A 22,870-nucleotide genomic window follows, 5' to 3' on the forward strand; every position below is an offset into this window, starting at 1 on the left:
TTTCCTGGCTCTTCATTTATGTTCTAGTCATTAAAACTGTACAGACCATTAACTCATTAATAACTGCAGAATGCAAATGCACGGAGGTAGAGTGGATTTAATATATTCCCTTGGTTGTGAAATATGTTCCAGAACTGGGATGACAAAATGTTTTACAATTATTACTAGAGTGGTCTTGTCAGTGAAAGTAGTTCAACAAAAACAAAGCATTTCCAAAAATTATCAAAGATAGTAGGAATGAATGTCATTTCTTAAACACTGAAACCCAGGAATAAGAAAAGTAATAAAGAAAGGACTACAGCTCCAAAGGATACATTTCAACTAAGCCTTTTTATCATCTATTTGGTTGAGATTAATTTAATAGGTTATTTTCTGAAAGTACCAACCTTGGCGTTTCCTCTATTGCATTTTCACTAATGCAACATAAAGAAAGCCAACATCTGTGTCTCTCTGCTAAGAAAATGTTCAAACAGAATTTTGACAAAAAATAGGAAAATATGTAGTGAAAAAACTTTTGAGAATCATATTGCCATTTTATGATCAGTTTCACTATATACAATATGCCAACAGCTGTGTGTGCTGAGTCTGATAGTTCTACATTCACTCAGTGGTCTACTTCTCTGGCTCAGAGATCTGCTTCTTTCGCTAGTTGACTAATTTCCTAGAAAAATATATCCCATGATACCTGATTCTGCAAGCCCAACATTGTGCTCCTATTGTCCTCAGTGGAAATTCCGTGAGATGAGGACATATAGAAGAAGTCCCCTTATTTCATTTTTTTATTTCAAAGACACTCAGTTCTGCATCACCTTTTTGTCTTGCTGTTAATGTCAGCTGAGAGATTAGAACACTCCCTGGGATGGAAGATACAGAACTGTAAACAAATACAAATGGAATGTGTAAATCGATCGTGTAGTTGCACATGGAACAGCAGGTTGACATTGGTTACCTGGCTGCCACCCCATGAAGTATTGCAGTGAATGGAAGTCTCTTACTTGGTCACACTCTGTCTTCTTGGTTCCCCAGTTTCATCCAGTGTTTCTGGCTGGTCAGTATACGCACAGAGATATGATAAAGTGGCACTTCTCTTTCCCTGCTGATGAAGCATCACTAGCTCTCCCCTTGTTTTGGGTCTAGGAATAAGACACTTTTGAAATCTGTGAACACAGCCAAGGCAAATGACAGCACAGTTAAACACAAGAACCTCACTGAGATATAAACAATATGCTTTGCAGTATGAGAGGAAAGATGATCTTGCAGTTAAGTTACTAGACTGAATTCAAAAAATTTGGCTTCAGTTCCTGTCTTTACTACAGACTCCCTATGTGGCCTTGGCTAGATTTTCAAGAGTGCTCAGCACGCTGCAGCTCCAATTATGACGCTCGCAGTCAGACTTTCAAAACAGCTCAACTCCCAACATGCTCAGCCCTTTTAAAAATTTGGCCATTTATTCTGATGCCTAAACAGGAACAGAGCTTTTTTGAAAATCTGGCTCTTAACTTTCCAAGCCTCTGTTCCCCATCTGCAAAAAAATGAAATGATAAAACTTCCTCTCTCACCCTTTCTCTCTCTTGTCTGTTTAGATTGCAAACTCTTCAAGGCAAGGACAGTCTCTCACTAGGGGTCTGGGCAGTGCCTAACACAATGGGGCTTGATCATATCTGAAGCTTCTGAGCACTACTGTAACACAACCAATAGATGAAAAAGTTGATAGTAGTTACTACAGACAGTGTCTTCCCCACAGAGGTGGAAGCAAAAGTAACAGGCAAAGAGTGCGCATTTCCTTAATGCTGTTATAATGATATTGTAGCTTCAGCACTTGTTTTTATGTATTATGCCAATTCTGAGGCGGGCTATATGTTGCTGTTATAAGTAATCATTATCTGGCAGCATTCCTGTTATACCAGTCTACCAGCCTTTCTTAGGCAGCACAGACGGCTTTAAAATATATGACTGCAGGTTTACAATCATTATGGCAAAAAAAGTTAATTAACAGGGCACTTAATCACATTTTTGAGCACTAATACATCAAGTTTAGATGTCAGCTTCATTAGTATGCTCCAGTATAAACAATTCTCAAGACTCTGTAAAAGTGCAGTTAATAGACTTGTGAAGAAGAGATGATTTTCTTGCTGAACAGCCCGTGTGTGATTAAGTGTTCGGTCTCTGGTAACAAATGAATGCAACAACCTTTAAATCCTTTCCATATAGACAAATTAATGTATTTTTCATAATAATATTGCTAGAACTCTACAGGGCCAGTGGATCTTAGTGACTTTCTCTGTGTCAGTCAGATTTACAATGCTACATTGCACGGGAGAGATGATGACAAGTTGATAAACAAGCTAAAATAATACAATTTACTCCACATCTTTTGTATGATCTCAGCATACAGATCATTCCAAAACTTACCTTGGGAAAGTCCATTATAGGGCTCCTAAGTACCGGTATTGGGTACATCGAGTCTTGGTGCCTCATCATGCTTCATACTCATTAGCAATATGCCCGGCAGAATTTCATCATTCTTTACTGAACGATAAAAGTCCTACTTCTTATTCCAGCAGTGCTGAAGTTTAAATTGGATGTCAGTGTTATAATTTCATCCTAATTTCAGAATCTCTTGTGCTTATAATATTTGTGCCTTATTTGCTCATTTACTCATAAGCATTACAGAATCTCTTTGCAAATCAGAAAGAAAAATGGTAATGTATGCAGATATTGGAAATCAAATAGGAAATACAGAGAAAATAGTCATGATCTATCTTACTGAAAATTCATAAACATGTAAAGTTGCAACCAATTACCATAATTTAGTGACTCAATATCCCCTAACAGTACTCTTATGTCACTGAATATTTTGGATTTACTTTATTATCCATAATATCTAAAAAAAAATGTTATCTATAATCCTAAAGCCACGTTTGCACAAGTGCTTTTCAATGTACCTGCAATTAAATTAAATTCAAATAAAAGCAATTTAAGCATGTGCCCATTTGGTTCTGAAGTTCTCTGCCAAAGAGCAGATATAGCAACATTTTAAAATCAACCCTGAACAAGAGACCGATTTTAACATGATGCTTAACAAGATAGGAAAGCAATCCTATCTTCCATCTTCAGAATCTAACACTCCTAAATCAGCATTGAGCTTACAGTATGTCTACTGGATTAAATACAGGAATTTTATAGCACCTGTAAGATTAGATTGGAAATTAAGCACATCCTGGAAATATAATGTTAATATTGAAATGACATGCTTAACTCATTCCCTGGAGGCACAGCAGAACTTTAAATATTAGCATATGCATCTCATGCACTGCAATAACCTTGGCATGAGACACCAAGCCAAAAGGAGCTGTTGTGGACTTGGGACCTGATCCAAAATCCACTGAAGTCAATGGAAGTCTTTCATTTCATAATTAAATAAATTATAGAGTCAAAGACTGTAAGCTTTTGGGGGCAGGGATTCTCTTTTTATTAGATGTGTGCAAAAGGCCTAGCACAATGGGGCCCTGTTTGCTAATTATGGCCTTTAATTGCTACCACCAAAATAATCAACAATCATAATTCAAATTTATCAAAAATTGTGGATAAAATTTTGTCTTTTTCTTGAAAAATTGGTTGAAATTTCTAATTTTCATTATTTATTTATTTATTTGATGAAGAAGATATAAAATAGCGATTTTAGGGTTAACCAAAGATGGGAGAAAAATGGCTTTCACCATTTTAAATTCTTGACACAGGGCAAAAGATTTGCTTTATATGACCATTTACAGTTAAACATTATAGCCCAGTCTTAGCAAATAAATGGTGATCCAACATCACCACCAAACCATTACACATGTAAAAAAATTCAGAAAACTAAAATTAACAGCAGTTCCTCAGTTAATTCAAATCATGGTTTTGACTCAGTAAATTGTCATTCATGCTTGTGGACTGGCAACGGATACCATTGATCTTCTGACACTTAGTATTTCAGCAAGATTATCAATAATTCCATCTTAGACGGCTGCGTGACACCACACGAGTGAAAAGCTATTGTGGAGCTAAATGTCCTGAGCAATGTGGCATTGAAGTGCACTTTCTTTTAAATGAGATATTTTTAAGTCTCTACTTGTTCAGTCTCCAAACATACTAGTCAATTGAAAGAAAACTTTTCTTATTTCATAAACATTGCATTGTTTCTCTCTTGTTGCAATTTGTCATGGCCCAATCAACGTGACAAACGGATATACAGTACCATCGCACAATGCAATGTGTTTGTAGGTCTGCTTAGGAGACACTCCCACAGCAACTAATCTCCTATCATCCTTCAGGTCCCTATTCCTTCTCCCAGACCAATCTCTTTCCTCTTCAGACTCCCACTTTCTCTCCTACTCCCACTTGGTTTTGTTGCTTGCTTAAATTACCTCTTAGGCCTGGTCTACACCTAAAAATTAGATTAGGTACTTCGCTCAGGGCTGTGAAAAAAATTGCACCCTGTGCAATGTAGTTAGGTCAACCTAATCCCCACAGTAGACACAGCTGGAAGAATTCTTCTGGTAGACCTAGCTACTACCTCTCAGAAAGGTGGATTAATTACATCAATGGAAAAAACCCTGCCCTCAGTGTAAGGAGCATCTACACTACAGCTGCAGTGCCATCACTGTGCTATTGTAGCATAAATATACCTTTAGTTTTTCCAGGGCCATCTGAATATACAACTCCTCTGCATACTGTGATGGTTCTCAGGGTATCTAGGACAGTGAGTTATCTTCCTACCTCCTGCTTCCAGCATGAGGGAGTTTTGATTGTGGTAAATGTGTGTTGGCTCTCTAACACCATCAGCCTTTTAGACACCCACTCTCCTCTAGGCTATACCAGCCTTGCCTTTGCCTGACAACTTAACAAGAGTTAAGAGTTAACTCCCTTGAAGAGTTGCCATGTGATATCCAGCTCCTGACACTGGCTACTCACAAAAATCCCAGATCCTCTGCCACCAAAAGAGCAGTGTACCTCAGTTTAAAATCACTGCTCCAGTGTAACACACAGCACTTGTAATGAAACAAAAGAAGGTTTATTTAAGAACATAAAAAAATGCAAACTAGAGCCTACACTTATTAATAGTTACCTTTCCTAGATAATAAAGTAGGTTTTCCTTCCAAAGTTCAGATTGTTGCAGAACTGGCTGGCTTCACAGGAAATAGGATCTAATATTTCATGAAAAACACCCCTGTTCAACAAGATGTCTCATCAGTGAATGGATCCAGACCCATTCCATGTTATATTGAAACAGTCATTTGTCTTTATTCAGAGACCGGGCAATTCCCCATCTGTGGTAACATTCCTTGTTTATCTCCAAGTAGTTTCGATTGTTTGCAGTTGTCTTTGATGGCTTTCTATTGACTGTTCTATGATGGGACAACTGAACCTTGCAGTATGCCACTGGCTGACCAGGGAGGGATGGCAATTTCATCCTGCATGAATAGACCATCACCGAATAGCATCATGCCTTGGTGATTCCTTTTAACTTTAAGACCATAAGGGCACAAACTTGAATATAGTTACATTATTCCTTAAATATCACCCACACATCATGATTATAAACATCAATAAGTTGAAAGCTTTCAATAGAGACCTTACATTTGACCCTTTATGGACAAATACCCTGTAAGCAAAACATTTGATGTACTGAGTTCATCAGGTCTGGGATGAGAGTTGCTTGCAAAGAACAAGGGACCCTTTGCCAAGGCCCTATGCATTACATATACCAGTACCAGTCACTTAGTTCATCTTTTATCAGTTTTCTTATTCCCATCAGCCAGCCAAACTCTGTATAAGAGTGAAAGGCATTCATAGTTGCTCAGAGGAGAGACATGGTGATTTCTTGCTTAAGAATTCATATTGTTGCTGCCAGTGAACTGGGCCAGTTTGTCTGGAAAATATAAATCTGAGACCACACAATGTCATTTTCACAGTGTCACCACGCTGTTTATGGTTTCTCTTCTACATTGATATCTTCCAGACCATTTTCTCCATACTATTCATTGACATGGAGAATGTGGATGATAGTTTTCATCTTGGCATTTGTCTGATTTAGTGTTGCATAAAGAGGGCTGATTCTAGATACATCCTTTATTTTCATTCTTTATTAATGACCCTTCATAAATCACTCTGGGCCCGGCTTTGCTCTGACACTCATGAGTTATGAAGTCATCAATAACTTGTGGAAATAAATCAGGTAGCCAGCGTGGGCCCATTGTATGTTCACTATTTATGCAACAATGGTTGGAGATAAATACCCAGATAAACTGTGTCATGCACACAAAGACAACCGAGTGTTGAGATACCGTGCTCTGGATGTGAATATGTTTTAGATAATATCTATTTTTTTTCCTGAAAATGTGTCTTTTTTAAGGTCAGTGAAGGGGCTGAGTCAATAGATCTATAGATTAATTCAATGTCAGTGGTGCTCTTAAAATAAACCCCGGCACTCGGGGTCTGATTCCCAGAGGTGATTAACACCTGCGGCTCTCATAGACATTAATGGGAGTTGAGGATACTCTGTTTCTCTGAAAACCAGGCCCTAAGGCATAGTCTTTTTTCCTCTGTGTTTGTACAGCACTGAGCGCAACAGGGTCTTGGGCCATGACTGGAGCTCCTAGGAGATAACACAATACAGAAAATAAAATAATAAGTAATACAGGACATTTGCCAAAATATTTCAGCTAATTTGAACACCAGTTCCTCTGCAGCTGCTGGGATGTGCTCTTCAGACGGTTTAATGAAAATTATGTTTTTGGCCAGAGGTTTGTTTATACTGAATCCTCCACCTCCCCAGTTTTACCTCTGTTTCAGTGGAACCAATATTAGATCTGGTGGGAGATGTTTCTTACATTTTGTCACTGTAGCCACAATGAAAGTAGAAGGGGAGATTTACTCCTTGTTTATTTCTGAAGCATGAGAGTTTCCCCTCCCCCCCATACCTTTTAAATCATTTATTAATAAAACCAAGGGAAATTCAATGAAAGGAACTGGGTTGGAATGATGGATGGGCAATGGAATGAGAGATACAGTATTGCTTTTGGGGACCCTTGCTCAGGCATCCAGAGGAAGTCTGTTGCTCCCTTTTATATCTCTTGCTCCCTCCTCATCACCACCTAAGGCTGGGAGGTTCTCCCTCCTGGCTTGACACTTCAACCAGTGGAGAGCAGGGTACAGTCAACTGCAGGCAAGGTGATTAACTTTTCCTGCCCTAGCCCAGGATAGGCTTTGCCTACCTCATCACAACAAACCAGCAGGTTTTATTTAGACTCGTTTTAATGGTTTGAAGCTTGATTATACTTATTCTTTTCAGGTCTGATCCCCAGAGGTGCTCTGCATGCACAGCGTGCAAGTGCTCAGCACTTCTCACTCCAGAATGAAACCTGCAGTGGGCCCCCATTCACTACTGAACTGACTTCAAAGTTCTGGTATTCATTTGTAAAGTTCTAAGTAGGATATGACCATACTACCTGAGAGACCACCTCTCCTGAAACCCACCACAGCAGCTGCAATTATCCAGCATACTGCATTTTAAAAAGCCTATATATAGACCTCTGTAGACAAAGGCAGGGGCTTATATTGGAGACTTTGGTATCCAAAATAATCAAGAATAGTTCCATTTACCTCAATTCAGTTTGCACTATCTGGCCTGCCTCTTTGTCCCAGCATTCCCCAAAGAACTACAGAAGGAGGAAATCCTATACATTCAAAGATCAAAACCTATGATTAAGTCAAGAGCAGGATGGAGAGCTGGCTGTCTTTCTGGATAGCTCTATTTGTTTGATCCTTGTAGAAATTCCAATGACAGGCCTACTATAAATGCCTAAAGAGATTGAACATTAGTTCTCACCTTGAAAATAAATATGCTTCATTTGAAAAATGTAATATAAGCAAACAGGATTGCATCCTTGTTTTCAGTATTAACAGGAGTATGCTCTGAAAAATACTTTATTCTCTGTACCCATCTCTCGGTATATCATACAATCAAATTTCCCTTTAAATCTCATCAGATGAACTCCCAAAGTCATTGAAGAGATAATAAAATAGGTTACAACACTCGTCTGGTATACAGCTAAATGTCTTTCATATATCTTTAAGTGGTTATTAATCTCTGAATTAGTTTAGAATACATTAACCTTCAAGGTAAATTAGATCAATCAAGAATATGACTCACAAGATGAGGTCTATCTTTTTTTGCTCAAATTCAGAGTATGTGCCAAGAATGTAGCACTGGGGGATAGAGGGAGGGGAGGGCAAAAAACACTTCAGATGTAGCATTTGTGTGTGTATGTGACATCATTTATCATGGAAAGGCTCTGGAAACTCATCTTTTCATTCCTGTTTCTCTGCACATAAAATTGTTCCTCAGAACAGGAAGAATGAATGATTGGATGAAACAAAATGTTTACCATTCTGCTAAAGTGGGAATTATACTGTGAATGCAGGATGACATGAAGTCTATGAAATTTAGGTATAATCATATTCTAAAGTCAATTTGTTTTCCACTCTGGGATTATTTTTAGCCTTGTTTGCTTTAATTGTGTAGATGGCTGAAAGCCTGTTCTGGTCTATTTTGCAAAAAGCACATACAATACAGTCATTCCTTCCATGTACTGCTGCAACTTCATTTTCAATTTTCTATTTTTTCCTTTCAAAACAATAAGGAGAAAGGTACTAAAGGGCTCCTGGAAGAGAAGCATCGCTACAGCTTCTGTTCATTGTGCCATGGCAGGTAGCATTCCAAAAATACCCTCTGTACTCAAAGTGTTTCACTACTGATCATTTTCTAAAAACATTCTAAGAAAATTAACGGTGCAATCGCAGGAATAGTATAATTTCCACATAGAGCACCTAATGAAGTAAAGTGTTCATAATAAGAATGACTATGTGTAAACTCTTTGGCACAGGGGCTGTCTTACTATATGCTTGTACAGCTCCTAGCACAGTGGGGGTCCTGATCTGTGTACACACACGTGGGCACACACAGTTATCTTTAGCCATGCAAATTGGATAAGTTTCAACATACAAATGACCTTTTATATGTCTCTGATGAGCATGGTAAAGTTGCAGACCCTTTTAACTATAAGCCATTTGACCAGCAAATTCCAACCATCTTTACGGCTCCCACTTATTAAGCTACAGCTGAGGGCTCTTTCTTCCATGCCTAGCAGTTAATACAGGCTTTACAGGCTTTCTTGCCTTCCCTCAGTGTAAAAGACTTAACTTGTTCACTGATCAACTAGATTCCAGATACATATACTCGGTCTAAAGCACTCTCCAAGGGCTTGTCTTCATTAGACATTTCTACCTGGAATTAATTATTGTTAATTAAGTGAAGATATTTAACATGTTTTTAAAAGCTAGCATGGATGTTTCCCACATTTGATTCTGGCTATTAATGTTATTGCTTAAGTCCTTTCCTGGTCATGAATTAAGGGCCTGATTCTGCCATCCTTAGTCTCAAAGGGTAGTACCTTGTGCTGCAAGTAGCCTCATCATCAAAGTCACTTAAACCCTCCAGCATATCATGAAATTTCTACTATGCCAAGAGGGCTGGGAGCAGTGGGTATAGAGTTGATAATGCCAGCCCTATGTTAGATGAAGACTCCCCTATGCTTAAGGCAGCTTTAAGTGCCCCTTATATCACTGAAGCAGCACAAAGGAGAATTCAGAGGAACTGGAGATCTGGCCCAAAGCATTGTTATCCTTTCTCAGTCACTGTGGACAACATCACCAACCTGTCTGTCACTCAGGCTTGTAACCTGGGTGCCATCTTTGATTTGGACCTCTCTCTAGGCCCTCACATCGAGGTTATGTCAAAATATTACCAATTCTTTCGGCATCACATCCCTAAGACATGGTCTTTCTTATTTATCTATATAAGGAAAACTCTTCTACAAGCTCTCATCTCATCTCATTTCATCTCATCTCATCTTGATTACTGCAATATCCTTCTCTCACCTTGACAAATGCAATCTTGTCCTGCTCACATCCATTCAGAATGCTTCTGCAAAGATCATTTCCTTAGCCCATCTCTTTGACCATATCACCCCATCTTTTCCATACCTCCACTGGATCCATCTTCCTGTTTCATCAAATTTAACCTGCTTGTATTCCTTTCAAGGCCCTTCCTGGTCAATCCACCCAACCTATTTTCTCTCATTAGCTATCAAGATGTCAATGCTCACCTTCAATCAGCCCAGGATATCAGCCTCCATTGCCTACCTGTTACATTTTCAAACAGTTATCTTTGTACTTTCTCCCATGTTGCCCCACATACTTGGTAGGTACTTCCTGAAATCTCTGCAACCTATCTCCACCTTCAAATCCCACCTCAAAACTCCCCTTTGCTGTGATGCCTACAAAAAAAACATGACAAGACTGCTAGTGTGCAAAGAGCACACCTACCATGATGGCCAATATTGTCTCATTGCTTACTTGTACTCCTGCGTCTGACTCTATCCAGCTCCTTGGGGCCAAGATCATCTTTTTATTCTGCAATTTTACAGCAGCTGTCACAATGGGGTCCTGGTCCAGGCCTGAGGTTCTAGGCACTACAAATAAATAATAATAGTAATAAGTTAGTGTTAACAGCGCTGGATCCCAGTGGCGATATCAGTGAGGAACTCCATTGACTCATGAAAAGTTTTTGCCATGCAAAAGAGGGATCTCTACATCAGAACTATTTCATTCTTCTCTTTATCCTGGAACTCCGATACCAAATAGACACTCTGATCATATTCCTACTTTTGTGGCAGGAGACACACTCTTTAGCATGGCCATAAAACCCACTCAGCTCCTCCCCTTCTAGCTACGCTGAAGGTGCTAAGCCAAATAGTCTAATTTACTCCAATTACAGAAAATTAGGAGTAAAAGCTTTACCCTCATTAAAGTGTATGTATGACTAAAAGTAATATTTCAGCAATCTTGTTACAATTAAACAGAACTACTGTCTGTGTATGCTGCAATTAAAAATAAAATGGCATTTAAAGAAAACAAATCAGGTTGTAATTGGCATTTTAATTTAAAGTCCATTAAATATAGTGGTAAAATGTTATTTGAGAGAATACTAACAATCTTTACATCTACAGGCTCTGTGGAAACATTGACTAATTCATGCTCATAACATTCTAAGAGGTGATTAAATATATTTAATTTCATACCAGTGAGGAAAATGAGTAGAGCTGGGTGTAAACTTTTTGTTGTAATTTTTTTTGATGAAAAATGTCAGTCTAAATCAAGGTTTCAGAGTAGCAGCTGTGTTAGTCTGTATTCACAAAAAGAAAAGGAGTACTTGTGGCACCTTAGAGACTAACAAATTTATTAGAGCATAAGCTTTCGTGAGCTACAGCTCACGATGAAGTGAGCTGTAGCTCACGAAAGCTTATGCTCTAATAAATTTGTTAGTCTCTAACGTGCCATAAGTACTCCTTTTCTTTTAGTCTAAATCAACAGTTCGAGAAACAAGTCAGTTTTGACAAAATTTCATCAAAGAAATAAAAAAAATACTTCATTTTGTTTAATATTGAAACATTCCATTTTGACAAGTTTTGGAATGGAACATTTAAATTTTCCATTTTGAAGTGACTTTTCAAAGTGAAATTTGTTCATTTTTATATTAAAGAAAAATCTAAAAAGGTCAAAATCAGAACAAAATGTTTCAAATTTAAACAGATGTTTTTTTCAGAATTTCATGTAATGGGCAATTTAGAACATTTGGGGGAGGGATGTTATATTTTGGAATGGATTTTTTTTTCTTTCAGAATTTCCCATGAAACAGGCATCTCTAGCCGAGTATTCCATCTCCATTAGAGGCCAGTACCAGATACTACATAGGAAGATGCAAGAAACTCTGTAGTAGGCATTAGTGGAATAATCTACCCACAGCAAAAATTTGTTCCTAATCTCACTCCTCCAAGCCACCACCATGGTTGACTTCAATGGGGCCAGGATTGCACCCTAAATGTATAGCATTCTAAATTTTGGTGGGAGGAGGCTGGTTTTTAATCCTTACTATTGTAACTGTGGATGTTCTCATAAACCATGTAAATGTCTTTGTTCATGTCCCTTTTGAGTTTGCTTTCTGTGAACATTTCTAGTGAATAAGTTTACTTGCAGGAATATTGATTCTTTTTTAAAAAAGCGAATTGAAAACAAATATTGCAGAACATGCATAGAAAGCAAGTTTCAAATTAGAAAGCAGAAGTACTTGCACTGAAAACCTGATTCTAATGCTCATCCACGTCGGACAGGATCAGTATCATCCAAATAGGATCATAACATGGGATCTATGTATCCAAACAAACATCTTCCATTTTAAATATCAAATATTCATAATGAAGTGGATGTGAATGAGCTGAAGACCAAGAATTATTTGGTGAATCGTTCTGAATAATTAATAAATCTTTGAAAATCACAGTCTGTTCTTGGCCAATTTGTGAACAGAATGGGAAGCAAAATGTGTTCAATAAACTATTCATTATGAATTATTTATTCAGTTTTAATAAAACTCTTTGTATGGGGCTGCTTTTCTTCATCTGTGTCAATCGGAAGGAGATACATTATTAAAACTGCACATAATTCCGTAGTTAAGTATGAAGGAAGGAAAGGTTATTTGGGAATAAAGTTTTCATTTTAAACTATGGGAACTTTGATCAAACATACTGAATTACTGCCAGACAAGGTGGGATCATGGGTAAGGGGCTACTTTTGGGCACCCAGCTCCTCACCAAGAGCAAGTAGAGAGTCTGGGTCAATGTTTTACCCACATTCTGCCATATATTTCACGTTTAGCAGTCTCGAATGATGACCCAGAACATGTTTGTTTTAAGAACACTGTCACTGCAAATTTGACAAAATTCAAAGAAAATACCAATCTGAAATTTCTAAAGACAGCTACAGCACTCAACCCAAGATTTAAGAATCTGAAAAGTCTTCCAAAATCTGAGAGGGAGATGAGGAATGGAGCATGCTTTCAGAAGTCTTAAAAGAGCAACACTCTGATGTGGAAACTACACAACCCCAACCACCAAAAAAAATTTTTTAAAAAATCAATCTTCTGGTGCTGGCATCTGACTCAAGTGAAGAACATGAACATTCTCTGAAATGGTGGTTGAAGCATCAAGGAACATATGAATATTCAGTGCATCTGGAACATATCTTGCGACACCGGCTACAACACTGCCATGCAAAAGCCTGTTCTCACTTTCAGGTGACATTGTAAACAAGAAGCAGGCAGCATTATCTTCTGCAAATGTAAACAAACTGATTTGTCTGAACGATTGGCTGCACAAAGAAGTAGGACTGATTGGCCTTGTAAGCTCTAAAGTTTTACATTGTTTTGTTTTTGAATGCAGGTTTTTTTGTACATAATTCTACATTTGTAAGCTCAACTTTCATGATCAAGAGATTGCACTATAGTATTTGTATAAGCTGAACTGAAAAATACTATTTCTTTTGTTTTTTACAGTGCAAATCGTTGTAATAAAAAATAAACATAAAGTGAGCACTGTACACTTTGTATTCTGTGTTGTAACTGAAATCAATATATTTGAAAATGTAGAAAACATCCAAAATATTTAAATATTCTTTTTTTTTAAATCTCTTGACAACCCTAATAGATACTCTAACCTGGGCTAAGTCCCAACCTTTCTTTTGAAGGCACACATTTTGTCTGCAAGATTAATTGTGGGCTCAAATCCAAGTACCAGTACTGCTGACCATCTGATTATACCTGCACAGGTACTCAGCTTGGCTCCCACAATTCAACTGTGCATGCAAATAAGCAAGCACAAACATCATGGTCATAGCTTGTTCCTGCACCAAGGAGGTGGCTCCTCTGAAAATTTCCCCCAACACATGTAGTACAAGTTATTCTCAACTGCCCTTTCTGGAGAACTTTCTCAAAGCATCGAGCCAGCAAACACATAGAATATGTGTAACTTTAAGCACATGAATAGGCCCCTTGAAGTCAATGCAACTATTCACATGCTTAAAGTTATGCCCATGGCCTTAGACATGCTCCAAAATTTCTTTAAAGTAAATTGTCATACTGGCATTAGTTTCATCAGATATTTTTCAAGTGTTTTGTCTCAATGGTTCTTTTAATAATCAGCTTTTTGTTACATTCAGAGTTGCAGAAGTTACACTTTTTTTTTTTTTACTTTCTTTTGCAAGTGAGTGTTTTGCTAAATATTATTTCTAAACATATTAAGGCACATGGTATAGGTTTTTTCTTTTCTTTTTTTTTTTTAATTTGTAGAGTGATTTCTTCAGTGATGTGATTTTAATTAAAAAAAATCTCTAAACTACAGATATAAAAGGTTTGTTTCCAAAGAAACCAAATACACAGGAGGATTGTCCATTTATTAATTGGCTATTAGGTTTGTTGCCCTATAATTAAGTCACCTAGAGAGGAGGAGAAGACCATTCCATTGAACTTGATGTCTTTATTAGAGCATCAAAGGCAGAAATCAGAATAAAAAAAAACAACAACATTGCTTACTCCTCACATCCCCATTATCTCAGCTGATGAAGGGAAAGGAGGATAAAGTTGAAGGTGGCTGGATATCAGCTTCTCAACTCTCTATGCCAAACTATTAGATTCTGAGACAATAGCTATGAACTCACATCACATTCATTTAGCTTCAGCTGTTACAAAAATGGAAGATGAAGACTGTCAGTTGCTCAGCACTCTTGAATTCCTCTTCTTCCTCAGTAGAAATCAGACTAGTTTGGATTTTGCAGTTCTGTGTTAGTAACATTTGGCTCACCCCTGGAAGTGCACATGCTTTAAATTTTTGACTAAAAGACATGTTCTTGTCACTATAAATGGCTTCTGAGAGAGACCTCTTATGACTATTGACAGAACAAGCTGAAAACAAGCAAGATGTATGTTAATAAACAATTATTCTTATACAGTTCCCTTTAGGCTCTTATCTGAAGAACACACACACTTTTGGAACAGTTTGCATATAATTTGTTTTAAAGAGCTTGTTAATAGCTGTGACACTATATATAGACAAAAAGAAAAGGAGTACTTGTGGCACCTTAGAGACTGACAAATTTATTTGAGCATAAGCTTAATTTGTTAGTCTCTAGGGTGCCACAAGTACTCCGTTTCTTTTTGCGAATACAGACTAAACACAGCTGCTACTCTGAAATCTATATATAGACAGTGTAAATAGACCAGCTACCTCCTAAGCAACCCCTCATGGGCTGGGTGGCTCTGCAGCCCCTTGCCTCAGCTGTCTCTTCTCAGGGCGCCTTTTTTTTTTTTTTTTTTAAATAAAACCCACAGCCTGGCTTGACTGAGCCAGTGGCTTGGCCCTCTGGCTAAGTCATTTAGCAAAAGTCCAACCCTGCCAGGGTAAGCCAGTCTCAAAAAGACAAACAAAAACCCACCAAGTCTTCACCCCAGTCTCCAGCTGGTTCAGCCCCTCCTCTCTGAGGCTCACGTTCCCTCGTGAAAATTCTTTTCAAAGTTCAAACTGGCTCTTCTGCTCAGTGCCTAGCTGGGTTCGACTCCTTCTACCTGAGGAGCTTTGCTCCAAAGTCTTTGTCTCCTAAGAGAGGCATCTCACAGTTCCTCAGAGGGCATGGGAAGCGTTTAGTCATATAAGCTGATAGCCAACCTCAGTGGCCTTTCCTTGTCAATCTTACTCCTCTCTGAAACAGGAAAGATTGGCCGGCAAGCAGGCTACCTTTCCCCCTGCTGAATCAGGACTCTACTAGAGCCTTCTCGTTTCCCCCTAGACATCTACAGATGTTTGCCAACACCTAACTTCCTTTTTAAGGCCGCTTCCTTCACTACCTTAGGCCTGATTCAGCCACCTGATCCACCTGTCACATGACATCATTTATTATTACTCCCCCCTGGAGAGATGAGCTAATTTAGTCACAGGTGGGGCTGAGGCCCAACTCCTCTTAACAGGCCCAGCTAACCTGTGACAGCCAGTGATAATGAGCTCTCGGGGTGGTGGGCAGAGACAGTTTTTGTGATAGTTGTTTGCGTAGTGCTTAGTACAGTGGTGCCTTTATCCCTGATTTGGGTCCTTAAGCAGAAGAAGAAATTTTTGAATATTATCTCAGCATAGATAAAATCTTTTGTCTTTGAATTTTTAGCAAGAGACAATAACATACTTAAGCTCAAACTGAGTGTAGGACAAATGTTACTCTCAGATAAGCTTCTGAGTAGCAGCCATGTTAGTCTGTATTCACAAAAAGAAAAGGAGTACTTGAGGCACCTAGTCTTTAAGGTGCCACAAGTACTCCTTTTCTTTTTTCTCAGATAAGTGTACACAACTTCTATTGACTGAAATAGAATGTTCACCGGGGTGTCTAAGGGCCATCTTTGATCTTTGTAATGGTTGCATGAATTGGGTCAGATAGGTAAGATAGCACCCGAACCTTCACTGAAACGTAAACACATCTTGAAATCAACTTTTTCTGTAGTTAGTAAAAGGTTGCACTTTGTTGTCTCTAATTACTGATAAATGTCCTGTAAACCTGCTGGCCTCTGGCCAGAAACTAGAAGTGCTAGAATGCCATAGGAAAAACATTCCCAGATTTCCAGCTCAGATTTGTAGACTTGACAAGTCCACCTAGCCTTCTGAAATTTAATCTCCTCTAGTCCAGATCCTCAGCTAGTGTAAACTGCCCCAACTCCATTGGCTTCAGCTGGTGTAAATTGGATTTCAATGGAGCTATGCCAATTTATAACAGCTAAGGATCTGGAAAAGCCCTGGACCAAAGGTGAACTTTCAAACCTTTTGTGCTTCACCTACTCCTAGATTTTATTCCACTTTCATATACCATGTACAGCAGTTAGCATTCATAACCCATAATTCTCCTATATTCTGCAATAGTGGTACCATGGCATCTTCTGACTTTAAATATCATAGTGACTACAGGCAGCTGGGATGAGAAGAGTTAAGTTTTTTATGGCATTCACTGTACTTACTGCTTTTGAAAAGCTGTGTGGGTAGCTGAACAGCTATTTTGTACAAGATAAAATTCAAGTGCAGTAAGAGTGAATTAAAAAAAAACCTAGTATGAAAGAGCAGCTAAAAACTCTTGTTTCACCTCATAAATAATTTGTGGTTTCCTCTGACTCACCTGTGGGTTCCTCTAACAGGGTTTTATAACTTTAAATGGCATTTTTATGGCAACCATATTGGCACACAATTGTGACTTTAATCCCCTCCAAGCTTTTAAGTGCTCTAATAAAGCTCAATATCAATAAACAGGAAAGAAATAGCTGTGGGCTTGACTGTATTTTTCCATCTCATTATGCTTTATAAAATGACTGTGTCTCTTTTCATTTCACAGCCCATGTAGCCTAGCCTGATAATTGTGTTCCTTTCTAAGCCAAGAGGAAGAAAAAAACATATGATGGGTAATACATCTGCTCCTTGAGATCTACCATTGGGGTAAAATTAAAAAAAAATGATTAAAAAATGAAATTAAATTAAATCACAGAGAAAACCAATTGTTGTGTATGCCAACTATTATTTTTTCACTTTACATCAGTTCCTATTTGCCATTCCCCTTAACTGATAAGCTCAATTAATGCTTTTTGTTTTAAATCAGTATTTCTCACAGAAATAAATGTGGCTTTGGTACTGATTCTGAGATAATTGTATAAAATGGTCAATGAAAAATTAAGCTGACTACTTAATCCATGGCACATCCAACCTGTCCAAAATGAGTTGAGGATGGCTTCCTTAAGATGAGATTTTTGAATGTCTTTTGCTTTACTTTTGAGGTTTTCTCTGTTAAAATCTATGTCCTTTAGCACTTCGGTTAGATTTTCAGGGTTAAATAGCAACATTTCCATACATATGTTTGAAACTGCTGAATGTTCTCCTGACCAGTACTGGTGGGACATTTGATTATAGTCAAGCTGGTATATGTGAAATGACAGAGGTTATTCTTAATTCGGTATCAAGATTGACGGATTTTTACCTTACTGGATATATTTGAAGATGGGGAAAAGTGGCATCTTGAGCAGAGTGTTTTGCTCAACACTTGACTTCCTTCTCTATCAGACTTATATAAGGAAAATGTTATAAAGAAGCCTAATTGCTCTCTAAAACCTTTGCTTTGATAAAGGAACTAAAGGTTTGATTTGGCAAAGTGCAGAGCCACAAAACCTGATGACTCTAGTGACGTTGATGGTGCTTAGACCACATAAGATCGGCTCCCAGAATGCTATTTTCGAAACTAGAAATTAAAATGATTGTTTCTTATAGTGTCTCAGGTGCTAACATCATACATTCTGATCTCACAGAAGGTAACTCCATGGACTTTACCACATCTACACCAGTATGCATGAGATCAGTAGCAGATGAATGCTTTTCTAAGCATTGTTTCTTCTTTCATTTATGTAAAAAACCTCTAGAAAAGGCTAGAATGGCAAACCCACATTGCACGTGTCAATGTTTCTTTTGTCTTCAAAATATGATGTGAAAATTCCAACAAGGCTAAAATAACAAGGAGTCCGGTGGCACCTTAAAGACTAACAGATTTATTTGGGCATAAGCTTTCATGGGTTTTTTTCATTTCACAGCCCATGTAGCCTACCCTGATAATTGTATTCCTTTCTAAGCCAAGAGGAAGAAAAAAACATATGTAAAAAACCCATGAAAGCTTATGCCCAAATAAATTTGTTAGTCTTTAAGGTGCCACCGAACTCCAAGTTGTTTTTGTGGATACAGACTAACATGACTACCCCTGATACTCAACAAGGCTGAGTTCACCTGGTACTGCATACTGGAAGTCAATACTTAGGTCTTCCATATTCAGTTGCTCCCAAAAGGAACCACACTAATAGTGAACTAGGAAATCATTCTGGTACATGGAGATTTGCAATATCTCAATGAATGTTTGCTTTGTGTCTTAAATAAAAACTTTCCCCATGTAATTATGCAAACTATACTAGCTTGTTAATTCAGTTTCATTACACAAGGAAAAGACCAAGATAGTATTTTTAAATCCAAACCAGGACTTTCTTCTCTTACTACATGGATTAATTAAATATATTGTGCCTCAGTTTGGTACATATTCTTCCCCTGGGAGTTCAGCTGTAACTGACGTGTTAATACACAACAAGATCAACTTTTCTGGTATGTGTGACTCCCTGGCACCCCCATATTCACCACTGTCATATATTTTTGATATGTTTTGTACAAAGTATGCTTTGTGAAGTATCATTCTAAAAGTCTTGATCTGCTAGACATTAATATCTCATTGGATTGTAAGCGTTATCATTGTATATGAAGTTATGAAGTTTGGCTATGTATGTGCTACTGAAACATGTTGTAAGGTTGAGAACACACAACAGAAAGGCCAAACAATCATGGACTGGACTATCAGGGTTGGAAGGGACCTCAGGAGGTCATCTAGTCCAACCCCCTACTCAAAGCTGGACCAATCCCCAATTTTTGCCACAGATCCTTAAATGGCCCCCTCAAGGATTGAACTCACAACCCTGGGTTTAGCAGGCTAATGCTCAAACCACTGAGCTATCCCTCCCCCCCAATATTAATGGCTTATTGGGGAAATGCACACAAGCACAAGGATTACCCCAGGAACTGTGCACAATAGAAACCTCTCAGAGATAGCACTACACAATGGGAACTGTTTGACCCAGGTCACAGCAAAAGAGCCTTCCAGCAAATTGGAAGACGATAAGAAAGGGGGAAATGACATCATGACAGGACCTCACTCTCCCTACCAACATACCTGAAAGTACCAGAGGAAAGACTGAACTGATGGGAAGGAGTGCTGGTCCCAGGCTAAAGGGATTTCTAGCTTGTGTATGGAAAACTGGTGGACTGCTTATATCATCAGCCAAGGTGAGGAATTGCTAATTCTTATCCAGTCTTTCTTGTACCTTAGATTTAGTTTGCGGTTTTGTTTATTTACTAGTTAATCTACTTAGATCTGTTTGCTATCACTTATAATCAGTTAAAGGCTATCTGTAGTTAATAAATCTATTTTAGATTTTACCTAAAACACTGTGTGTTGTTTGAAGTGCAAAAGGGATAAATCTCAGCTCATGAACAAGAGTCAGTGCATGTCCACTTTCCTGTGTAGAAGTGGCAGACTGGTCAGGTTTTGACCCGGGCAGGACAGTACAGCTCTGAAGTCTTAGGCTGTGAAGCTGGGAGTATTTTGGCTGTAGCCTCTCTATTGAGGGTTCATGAGCGGCTGGACAGAGCATTCATGAACACAGCTGGGTGTCTGGTTCCTGCCTGTGGATGTTGATGCAAGTGCAAGCTTGGAGTGCTTTGCAGCTTGTTACAATGTCACAGTGCAAGAAGGAACCCAGCTTGGTGAGAGAGAGGGCTCAGCTGTACCTCGGTTCCAGGTAGCACCCTGGGATGACCCGTCATGGTATGTACAGGCATTATGCAGGATCATGGGAAAGCACTCAGATGTGTATATAACTGCAGCTGTAGACTGTGGAAATATCTGTGATTTCCCATAAAAGTTACAAGCATCTACAATAACAGCTCTTGTGGCCTGATCAAAAGCCCAGTAAAGGCAATGGGAGAGACCATTAGTGATCCCAGGTTACTTCAGTTAAGTTAATTGTTTCCTTTTATTTACCAATTTGTGAATGGTGGCCATCACCTGGGCACCTTTATTAAAACAATAATAATTCACAAAATATACATCTAGAAAGACTCTGTGTAAACATTTACATCTCCTGCCCATCACATACCCCAATGGTCAGGGAAAAGCTTGACCAGACAACATACAGTGTGCCATTCAGTTTGTCAAATCATGCTCTGGAGGCATGTAGAATTGTCAACAGTGACACTGTATTATTAGTGCCTGATCTCACATCCATTGACTTCAATGAATTTGAATCAGACTGTCAGAGAGGGGACCCATCACTGGTGCAACCCCTCATGGTTGGGCATGGTGTAGCAGTTCTTCCCTCATCTAGCACGCTCTGCCGGCAACAACTTTGGTCCTGCTGTGGTCTCTTTTCTCGTGACTCATCTCTCCCTCCAGTGTATCATCATCTCAAGTGGACAGTGTCCCACATGACACTGGTTATCTCCCCATCTAGGGATCCTCTTCCATTCTGCTCTTCTGGAAGAGCAGTGGTCCTAGGGCTTCTTCCTGGAGTCTTTTAACCATAGTCAGGAGCAAAACTCAAACGACAACAAAAGCAACTTCTGTCCCCTCCCTCAGACTTAAGCTTTTAATCCATTCAGTACATTACAATGGGCAGATTGAAATTCCAGTTATAGTGAAACCTCTGAGAAAAATATGGCCTCATTCTAGGATGAATCCTGCACCATGGAAGTCAATGGGAGCTGAATTCCACTGAATACCACTGAATTCAGTGGGAGCATGATTGGGTACCTAAATGGAGTTTTTGTGAGCTATCCCATATTTTTATATTAAACCCTGGAAGTTCTTGAGATAATTCCCATGTTAACTGTTACCATGTGCCATCACAGCAATCAACTAAAACTTGTGACAGTGATATGGAATAAATCTTCAATTTGATGCAAAGTGAAATCCAATTTTTGTTTGTTGATTAGACGTTTGTCACCTCAAACATAATAGCAATAAAATTACATGTCAGCAAGTTTTAGCCAGTGGTGATGACTAAATGCAAGGCTGATGTGAAATCCTTTCTTTGGTGTCAACAATAAAAACCAATATTTTAAATATATATGACTACGTTGCCGTCTGTTGTCTGAGAAAGGAAAATATATGAAGCTCAAAATAGCTGTCAGAATACTAAGTGTGACTCAAGTGCCATTTAACAGCACATGATGGGCAAGTGATATATATGGGTGCTAAGCTTATAACATGTAACAGCTGCATAAACTCAATGCATCATTTGAAATGATGGTGAACACCACACTAGCAAGGACCATGTATATACACAATATACAAACAACAGGCTGTTTTTCTGGACCTTATAAGACAGACACCTTCATCCACTAGCCTCTAGTACTGCAATGACTTGTGTTAAAACAAGAAAAACCCCTCTATGCTGTTTGTAGCAATGAAATTGTGGCTATACTTGGGTATTGTGTAATCCCTTGCTATTTGCTTTTCAACACAAATAAAAAATAGGATTTGATTTTCCATATAACACTATGCCTAATGTATCACAAAACACTCTACATTTACAATGTAATAGTTTTTTTTTTTTTTGCAACAGTAACAGCATTCTGGGATGTCTTCACAGGAGTCTTGTAAGCAAGTAATTCTTCCATTCAGCTTAGCACTGATAAGGCCTTAACTGGAGTTCTGTGTCCAGTTCTGGGCACCACACACCAGGGAAGATGTGGACTAGCTGGAGAAAGTCCAGAGGAGAGCAACAAAAATGATTAAAGATCTAGAAAAGATGACCTATGAAGAAAGATTGAAAAAATTGTGTTTGTTTAGTCTGGAGGAGAGAAGACTGGGGGGGGGAGGGCGGCACTTGATAACAGTCTTCAAGTATGTAAAAGGTTGCTCTAAAGAGGAGAGTGATATTTTGTTCTCCTTGACACTGAGGACAAGAAGTAATGGGCTTAAATTGCAGCAAAGGAGATTTAGGTTAGACATTAGAAAAAAGTTGCTAACTGTAAGCATAGTTAAGCACTGGAACAAATTACTTAGGGAGGTAGTGGAATTTCTGTCATCAAAGGTTTTTAAGAACAGGTTAGACAAACACCTGTCAGAGATGGACTAGAGATCATACTGAGTCCTGCCTCAGTGCAGGGAAGTGGACTAGATACCCTAGCTAGGTTTTTCCAGTCTTACATTTCTATGATTTACAATACTGAGCTGGCAAAGCAGTGGGTCTATAGGCAAATGTGGCAGCTAGCAT

General features: G+C 38.5%; 1 long non-coding RNA gene across 2 annotated transcripts; it reads right to left on the bottom strand.

Moving 5' to 3' along the window:
* Positions 1-810: 810 nt before the first annotated feature.
* LOC119842397 lies at positions 811-6,615 on the bottom strand. Of its 2 annotated transcripts, XR_005288732.2 has the most exons (4): positions 5,108-6,615; positions 2,413-2,566; positions 996-1,157; positions 811-874 (listed from the first exon to the last, which is right to left on the bottom strand). It is a non-coding gene; the product is annotated as an uncharacterized LOC119842397 (long non-coding RNA). The 2 variants fall into 2 exon arrangements; XR_006275463.1 differs by having other exon boundaries at positions 844-1,157.
* Positions 6,616-22,870: the final 16,255 nt, after the last annotated feature.

Source organism: Dermochelys coriacea, chromosome 13 (assembly GCF_009764565.3).
Source record: "Dermochelys coriacea isolate rDerCor1 chromosome 13, rDerCor1.pri.v4, whole genome shotgun sequence".
Lineage (NCBI taxonomy): Eukaryota > Metazoa > Chordata > Testudines > Dermochelyidae > Dermochelys > Dermochelys coriacea.